Source organism: Tursiops truncatus, chromosome 2 (assembly GCF_011762595.2).
Source record: "Tursiops truncatus isolate mTurTru1 chromosome 2, mTurTru1.mat.Y, whole genome shotgun sequence".
NCBI classification, from domain to species: Eukaryota; Metazoa; Chordata; class Mammalia; order Artiodactyla; family Delphinidae; genus Tursiops; species Tursiops truncatus.
This window is the reverse complement of record NC_047035.1, coordinates 50450742-50460027: the sequence shown is the minus strand read 5'-3', so window position 1 is coordinate 50460027 and position 9286 is coordinate 50450742. Positions and strand designations below refer to the sequence as shown.

At 43.1% G+C, this 9286-nt stretch overlaps 1 non-coding gene across 1 annotated transcript; it reads right to left on the bottom strand.

Moving 5' to 3' along the window:
* Window positions 1-213: 213 nt before the first annotated feature.
* TRNAG-CCC (transfer RNA glycine (anticodon CCC)) lies at window positions 214-286 on the bottom strand. Its single transcript has one exon. It is a non-coding gene; the product is annotated as a tRNA-Gly (tRNA).
* Window positions 287-9286: the final 9000 nt, after the last annotated feature.

Sequence of the window (9286 nt, the reverse complement as noted above, 5' to 3'; positions counted from 1 at the left end):
TTTTGTTTGTTTTTATGGGTGTCACAGATTTCCCCCATATTCCTCTATATCTTTGGGATTATTTAACATATGTAGTCTTTTCCTGTTTATAGAATTTCTTTCTTTTTTTAAAAAAATATTTATTTATTTATTTGGCAGCGCTGGGTCTTAACTGTGGAACGTGGGATCTTTGTTACCTCGTGCGGGATCTTCCTTGCGGCATGTGGGATCTAGTTCCCTGACCAGGGATCAAACCTGGGCCCCCTGCATTGGGAGTGCAGCATCTTAGCCACTGGACCATCAGGGAAGTACTAGAATTTCTGATGTTTGGTAATAACTCAGGTAGATAAAATTCAGGCATTTTCTGGGGGTGTGGGTTTGAGAAGAGATGAGACAGTGGATGAGTTTGGATTTAGACTTATTTATTTAGGTGCCTCTGGTACACCCAGGTGGGTATGACCAGTATGCACTTAGAAATGGTTTGGAACTCAGACAAGAGTTCAAGGCTAGGTAGATCTTTGGAATTATCCGTTTTTAAGTAATATGTGACTCCATGAGAATAGATGTAAACATCCAAAGGAGAAAGTGTAAGTGGGAAAAAAGCTAGTATTAAGGGCAATCAGTGTGGTATGAGTGGCAGGTGAAGAGACAGGAAGACAGTGGATTCAAGGAGATTGGCAGAGAGAAGGTGAGAAGTAGTACTGAGAGGTTTTTTAGGATGGAGAGCGTTGACCATGTTTCTCAGGGAGAAGAGGGAGAGGGGGAATTACTAACAAGAGAGAAAATGAAGAAGAAAGAGGATGGGGGCTGTTGATGGTTTGAGGCGTCCAGGTGGTGGGGATACTATCAGAAGCACCATGTGGGTCTTGGAGGGGGGTACACATTCCTTCAGCTAGAAAGAAGGAGGTGAGTGAAAATGCAAGTTAGGAAGTAGAAAGGAGAGAAATGGAGGGAGATATCAGTCCTGATGCCCTTTCCCTTTATAAAGCAGGAGGCTGGGTGATCTGCTGAGCAGGAAGGGAACGCTGGTAAAGTTTGGGAGCATCTTTATAAATTAAAATATGTAGTGTACCTAGATCTTGTTGAACTCGTATATTACATTTCCATTTTGAAATCGAAGTCATCTTTCACTTCCTTCTGAACCTCATAACATCATGATCAAGAGACAACAACTGGGCTTCCCTGGTGGCGCAGTGGTTGAGAGTCCGCCTGCCGATTCAGGGGACGCGGGTTCGTGCCACGATCTGGGAAGATCCCACATGCCGTGGAGCGGCTGGGCCCGTGAGCCATGGCCGCTGAGCCTGCGCATCCGGAGCCTGTGCTCCGCAACGGGAGAGGCCGCAACAGTGACCTTTGCATACCGCAAAAAAAAAAAAAAAAAAGAGAGACAACAACTTACAACAAAAGCCATGGAGGCATGAGGGTCCCAGCACTGCTTGTAAAACTCACCCTGGGAATTTCTGACCAGCTGAAGGCTTGCCCTCAGATGTGCACCTTGGTCTAATATAGCAAATCTATGCAGATCTGATTGATGGCCGAGTAATTTATGTCTTAACTAAGCCCATAAATTGACACACTGTTTGAGATAGTTCTATCGTCTTTGGAGATAGAGTAAAAACTCCTTGGGGTAGGGAGGTCCCCTGAGAAACGTTAGTGTTCCTGAAGTAATAATAGGCTAGAAAGCCTTTTATTGTGGGATGCGTGTGACAGCTAAGAAATGGAAAGAAATAAATGTGAGTCACACAAAAACCTCATTCCATGACCTTCAGCCCATATTTAAGAAAATGCTGTGAGGAACTTTAATATTAGATATTTTATTTATATTTTATATAATATTTATAATTGCTATATACTTTGGCTTCACCTGGGATGAAAAATCAGCCGCACATCGTTTCACTTTCCTCCTGTTTTAACATACTTGCTGTTGCATGAGGCAAAATCTCCTTTAGCAGAGTGATCAGCTATGAGGAAAGGGAGCGGGGAGGACATACAGGCTTCTGTGTCTCAGTGGAGCCCTTAGAATTTTCAGACTTGCTCTATTTTCCTTCAGGACTCTAACTTTGCCCTGGATTTCCCACTTGGGAGCCTAACGTGGAGTAAGCCCAGAGCAGGCTCCCTGCCCCCATGCATCCACAGAACTCAGCAAAAGCTTGCCTCGTCTTGTCCGGACTTCCCACCCCACCTCAGGGCTAGGTACAAAGCAGCTGTCCAAACCTGAGGGAGGGCTGGCTAGAACCTGTTCACTGTTGGCCAGTGGGCAACTTTGGGGCCACTGGTGCTGTGGCTCTCAAGGCCCTGCTAATAGGCACACTCAGTTACACACAGGTTGAGGAAGGCTGAGGGAAGCACAGTCTGGGGTGACTTAGCCCTCCCTTCAGCCCAACCGACAACACAAGACCCTCACATACAGAGTGAACCGAGTGAAAAAGTTAAGGAAAATTAGAACAGGAAGCATTGGAAAGATTTTGCCTTCACTTAAAATTTCCCAGCTTTTCTTTTTAAAAGAAAATCAATGAATTAGCATCCGTTAAGCATTGGTATTCACGGCTTATAAATACTTTCTAAGACTTTGTAGTGCTCACTGTAGGTGTGTAGCGTAGCTGTAGTTTTGAACAGTGCCCTTAGACCTCACTTAATTTTTCCCTTTCCGGAGGGTGTGTTCCCCTCTCACATCATAATGAACCTCTTGAAAACAGGTTGAAAAAAGGAGATTCTTTGGTCAGACACAGATCCTGAGGCTTTTGCCCCCCAGCGCTGACAGATGTGAGAGAGGTCTTGACCTCTAACAGAGGCTTTGTCTGCTCACTATGTCCGCCTGGCCAAAGCTGGCGAAGCAGCCAGGAGCAATCATAGATGTGGGGACGCTATGTCCCCAGCCATTGTCCTGACCCCTTGGACAGACTCTTCCTCCTGTGTGTGTGCATCTTCCTTCCTGTTTTTTTGTTTTGTTTTTTAAATTGAAGTAGAGTTGCTTTACAATATCGTGTTAGTTTCAGGTGTACAGCACAGCAATTCAGTTATAAATATATATTCTTCTTCAGACTCTCTTCCCTTATAGATTTGTTACAAAATATTGAGTATAGTTCCTCGTACTATACAGTGGGTCCTTGTTGGTTATCTATTTTATATATAGTAGTGTGTATATGTTAATCCCAACCTCCTAATTTACCCCTCCCCTCCCTTCCTTCCCGTTTTTATCAAGTGTTTTCTGTTTTCTCCTGAATCTTCAAACACAGTTTGTGTCTTATTTACTGTTGGATGTATCGAGGACACTGTTTTCCTGCCTCTGAAGAGCTTAAAAAACAGGCCATATTCCTATTTTTCTGAGAATTTAGTTCTGCTTCTAAGTAGGGAGATGAAAATACTTTCTAATTCTATAGTCCTTAAGCTTATCCTCCCTCTTAACTTTACCAGGTAGCCAACAGGACTCATGGGCATCAGGGTAGAGGTAAGAGGGGAGAGATAAAGTGAAAATGTTGTTCTGAATGTGGGTGCTTGGCAGGTCTCTCTGTGCCTGAGCCGGGGAATTGCTATAGTAATCTAAAATCAACAGCAGAAGCGATCCAGGGCCAAGTACCGGGCAGCAATCAGGGTCATGGGTTGCAAGTTGATCTGGGAGTGAAATTACGAGCCTGTGTAAAGCTTTTACAGGGCTAGATTCCAGGAAATAAGGCAAATATATTTCCAAGGTAGCTCATTTAAAGCTGGAGCTTACAAAGCTTTAACACCCTTTTGTTCTCCCTAAGTGGCTGGGAATGTAGTAGACCATGGGCTAGTTTGTTTTCTGCTCAGCATCTCCCTTTCCATCTGGAGGCAATGCCACATCGTGTGTCAAGGTGCAGTGCTCCACCCTGTATCAAGGGCGATCCCCCCTCCCTACCCCAGACATTCAGGGTAGGAACCAGTCTCAGCCAGTCAGACCCTCCTCTCTGGGACTTTGAATATCAAGGGAGTGAAGCAAAGATTCAGAGATGGTTCAGAAACCACTTGCGGCGATGATGTCGTGCTGTGGGCAGCAGTGGAGTTCTAGCAGGGGCAGACAGTCCTGTGGCATGACCTTGGCTGTGGTCCCTACTGCCCATCCTCTCTTGGTGTCCAGCCCGTTTCCTGAGTCTTGGCCTCCAGCCCTCCCATTCATCCTATGAACTCTTCAATATCCTCCCAATGCACTCCAGCTGAGAAAAAGTGAGCATGGCTGTCTTCTGCTGCTTGCAGTCAAGCATTAGATTGGGCCGTCTGATGTTCCGGTCCTCAAATGCAAAGAGGTGTTTCTGGTGCTGCTAGTTGGTCTCTATCTAGAATGGTCTGGCACCACGTGTGCTGTGCCCCTCCACGTGAGAGCCTCTGTACTTAGAGATTTTAAGACAAGTCTAGAGTCAAGGGTTTCTGGCATGTTACCAAAGTGGACACAACTAACTTAATGTAGAGAGGAATTTCACTGAGTAAGGGCCCTAAATAGTCAATGTTTGCAGGTGTGACTCCCAGGCCGCAGACCTAGGTGGCAAGGGATACTGAGTTTTTTCATGTATTTAAATCAACTTAACTTCAACCTCACCTTTTCCTACACAGCAAAAAGGAAATATACCCACAGGCTTACCTGACTGCCCCCCAGAGCCTCCTCACCCCAAGGGTTGTTTGGAAGCCCCGGGTCTCATAGTGCCAAGATACAGGGGAAGGCCCTCTGGTCTTCAGTCCCTGGACTGTATTGGTGTCCTCTGAGACACCCACTGCCCTGGCAAGTACAGTCCCTTCAAACCTACTGGCTCTGTTTTTTTCTCCCGTGGCACTTGAAGCCTGGGGACCTTTGGCAAGTCTACTGCCTAGAGTTCTATCTCTTTAGGTGTATTATAAAGCTGAGCCTTTGAACACTTGGTCACCTCCTTAGGGCATTATTATGGAGATGGCTCTGGGCCCTGATGCATGAGGGACCCATAGACCTCTGTCCTTGCCTCCTGTCTCCTGGAATCTTTTAGTTTGACGAACATTCCACTTTCTTCATGTTTCCCTTACAGGTCCCCCCAACCCGCCTACCATACACGCACCCCACAAATTAATCAATGGCTTAAGCTTTGGAAAACAAAAGAAGGAAAATATATTGCAGGCAACTTGTGCCTTATGCTCTGCCGCAAGCATCCTTTGCTCAAATGGTAGAAGGGAGAGAGCAGTCATTGCATGGGGTGGGAGGGGAATAAAAACAAATTAATAGGTTAAAGAAAAGTCTTGTCAATAGCATTTAAAATTAATGAGGGGAAAAAGAAAACGGAAGTGCTGAAATGCTATCAGCTGCCAGACAGAAGGGTTAATTGGCTTTGTATTTGGTGTCACCATCTTCTTTGATTTCTTAAAGTTTCATAAGTGATGCAACCTCATCTCTAAGCTATTCTGGTATGAATAATGTCACTCCCTCCTTTACCCCTCTAACTTTTTAGAGTAAGGAATGAGGAGTGTTTCTTGTCTACATTCTGTAAATCAAGTCAGCAATTCTAGCTCTAATTAATATGGGACTTCTACTCCAGCTGGAAACAAATATTTGTGTAACAAATGAAAGAGCATGTAATCCACAATCAAGCTTCTTACTGAGCCCCTTGTCCCAGCTGCTTCTCTGAATAGAGTCCACTTATTATTAGAGTCTCCAATCTTGTGTGGCAAGGCAGCTTAGGTGAGGTATCTCTGTTGGTGTGTGAGCCTAGTAATTTACTGATACATTTAAAACAAGCATATGCTAAAATCTTTTATTCATTATAGATGCTGATTCCAAGAAGAAAAGGATCCCTATTTTGGGAATTTACAGGTCTAATTCATCCCACACATATGAAAGCTGGATTCTGGTAAAATTGATGAATCACTAGATGAGGGAAGGTCAGGTCTTCTTAAACGCATAACCATGATTGACTTTGAGTCACAGAAACTCTGATGCAAATGGGTTTAAACAATAGGGGGATTTATTGTTCCATTTAAAAGGCCAGAGATGGGTTGGTTCTAGAATTGGTTAATCCAGTGGCTCGGTGACATCATGGTAGACCTAGGTTCTATCCAACTTTCCTCTCTGCCACCCTCTAGGCATCGGCTCCTCCTTTATGGTCCCAAGACAGCTGAAGCACTTCTAAGCACCGAATCCCAGCAGGATTTCCAGAGTCAGAGGGAAGGAATGGTTACTTCTTGCCTGTCACTCCTTATTAGCAAGAAAATTTCTCCCAGAACTATGCCCCCACCCAGCAGATTTTTTCTCATGTCTCACTGGCTAGAATTGAATTGAGAACACCGCCTCAGGGCTTGACCACGGTGCCCTTTCCATGGCACCTGGCCATGGGACCAAATTTGGGTTTTCTCAAGAGAGGAAGGGATAGGTTAAGTCAGGTGACCAGCAGTGTATATCATGCCAGCTTATCCCCCATGAGCTAATAAATGGCTTGTAAATATGTTTTCTGGAATGTAGTTAGAAGTAAATATATGATGTTAATAATACTCTATTAACTGCTTTTTTTTTTAGTCTCAATTTTAGTTCCCCAACCAGGGATTGAACCTGGGCCCCCAGCAGTGAGAGCACGGAGTCCTAACCAGTGGCCTGCCAGGGAATTCCCTACGCTATTAACTGCTAAATGTTTCATTTGAACTTTCATCAGCTTTTGGAAGACACAAAATAATTTTTAGCGAGCACCTTTAAGGATCTAATCCAGATCATTTTCACTTATTTCAGAGATGTGTTAGGAGTCAGGGAGATGTCATACGATGTGGCGGCTCCTACTTCTTGAGAGTCATCCTGAATTCTAAGATGTCTTCCCCAGCTCCTCGTCAGACTCATCCAGTCATTGTCTCCACATCTTGGTCCTTTGCTCTTTGCTATGCCCTGTACACACCTGCTCCTCTAGAGAGGGCATCTACTTATGTGATGCTCCTATCACAACCATGTGAATCATGCCCAACTTTACACTTTGGTTCTTTCTTCCAGGTGCTAACCTCATATTTCCGTATGACTGGTGGATGTTTCCAGTTGCATATATTGCTAGTAACTCAAACTCAACACACTTAATATCATCATACCTTCCCTCATCATCTGCAATTTTATTCCTATCATTTAATGAAGGCCAACCAACTCAAATTCCATCTTCTTTGTGAAGAACTTTCTGATTGTCATCTGTCCAATGAAACAGTATGTATCAAGTGCCTATCGTAGGCTTGACCTATTGTAGACCCAAGTATAAGGTGGTGAGCAAGCCCCCATGGAGCATATGTTCCTGTGCAGTGATATAGCAGATAATGAGTGACCAATCATCCCAGCTAGAGCTGATCTCTTATCTCTGATCTTCTAAAACTTTCACTGTCTATGTAATAAAGATATAGTGATAGCAAAGGTGTACCTTGGAGAGAATTTGGACAGGGTGCTGTTCTAAGTGCTTAAAACGTAATAACTCTTTTAACCTTCACAACAACCCTGTGAGGTGGCACTGTTTGCCCTACCATTTTTACAGAGGATGAAACTAAGACAGAGAGGTTAAGAAACTCACTCAGGTTTACAAAGCTAGTAAGTGATGAGTTTGCTTCCTTGAAAGCCAGGAAAGTAAAATTAGAATAAATTCTATTTTGAGTAAAAATAAAATATTGAAACTGAATGTGATTTTTAATACACCTACTTTTTCATTTTCAATATTTCCTCAACCCCATCAATGTCCCAGAAAAAAAATAACAGTAAAAAAATACAATGAGGGCTTCCCTGGTGGCGCAGTGGTTGAGAGTCCGCCTGCCAATGTAGGGGACGCAGGTTCATGACCCAGTCCGGGAGGATCCCACGTGCCGTGGAGTGGCTGGACCCGTGAGCCATGGCCGCTGGGCCTGCGCTTTCGCAGCCTGTGCTCCGCAATGGGAGAGGCCACAGCAGTGAGAGGCCCGCATACCGCAAAAAAAAAAAAAAAAAAAAACAAAAAAAAAAAACAATCAAACATCTATGTAGGGACACACATTTTTTTCTTTTGCTTTGGGCTCCACTATGACTTGACACAGGACTGTTGGAGCCTGTCTGTATTTAAACTTTTGCTATTTTGTGCATCATGAGTTTTTTGTATTAATTTTGATTTTTAAAAATATTGCATTAAAATATTATTTATCTTGATCACCAAGTTTTTGGCACCCTTGTAAATTTTGTGCCCAAGGGGAGTGTCTCACTCTAATCCTGGCCTTGAGTGGTAGAGCTGGGATTCAAACTGAGGCGACCTGGTTCCATGTCTGTACTTTTAACCACTGCACAGCTCATGTCCTAGAATTGTTGATTTTTGTATCTATATCTACATACCACTGTTCATTCCAATTAAACTAAAAATGCCTTGAGGGCATAGACCAGTTGTCATACTGCCTTCCTGTATTCCTAAAGCATCTGGCGTGGTGTGTGTGTGGCACATAGGGTGCCTGATAAAGGTTGGCTGAAAGGGGGTCAAAAGACCCCCTTTTCTAGTGGGCTAAAATTTACCATCACCACCAGCTACTTTTACCACAATTTGCAGTTTTGCTTTCTTTACTGCACTTTCCCTCTTACATATGGTATTTTAATTTTATAAAAATAATTAACTGAATAACCCATTTCATATAAAGATAATGAACACATGTTAACAAAAACATTATGAAAATAAAATGCTTTCTTCAAACTAGTATTCTCTTTTTAGTGAAACTTTCTGCATTTTTCAGAAATATATGGCCTTTGGGAAGAACATCCATAGGTTTTAGTTTTGTAAGCAAACAGATGAGTATAGTAAAGAGAAGGCAGAATGTTCATTGACATAATTATCAGCTCTTTGGTTACAACGTAGCAGTTTCTGAAGTACAACGGTTCTGTGATTTATGCTTCCCTAGAAACTAGAGCTCTGCTCATTACCTCTTACACCCGGCTGGGGATCCGCTTCACCTGTGGGTGTACCCTTCTCAGTGTAGTAATACCCTTCTCAGTGTAGTAATGACACGCCTGGGTGGTTATATTTTCTCCAGCACTACTTCTGGGAATGACAGGAAGAGATGAGTATTTTCTCTCCTGCCACTGAACTTAGAAATGTGGCTTTTTTTTTTGGAAGAGGGAATCAATAATGAACGCAGCGATTTCTTCATTATATAAAAGCCGTTGACTTGTTTTTCTGTACTTTAACATCCCCTGAGCAGGTTTGAGCAGCTTTTGAATTTTATCTTTGCGTATTCTATAGTTACCAAAATTCTATAGTATACTATACTAAGGTGTAGTCTATTCTATACTTTACTATAGTAAATATAGAATTCTATACTTTCTAGTTTATTTACTGATTTTACAAAAGAGCCTTTCCAGAGCAGA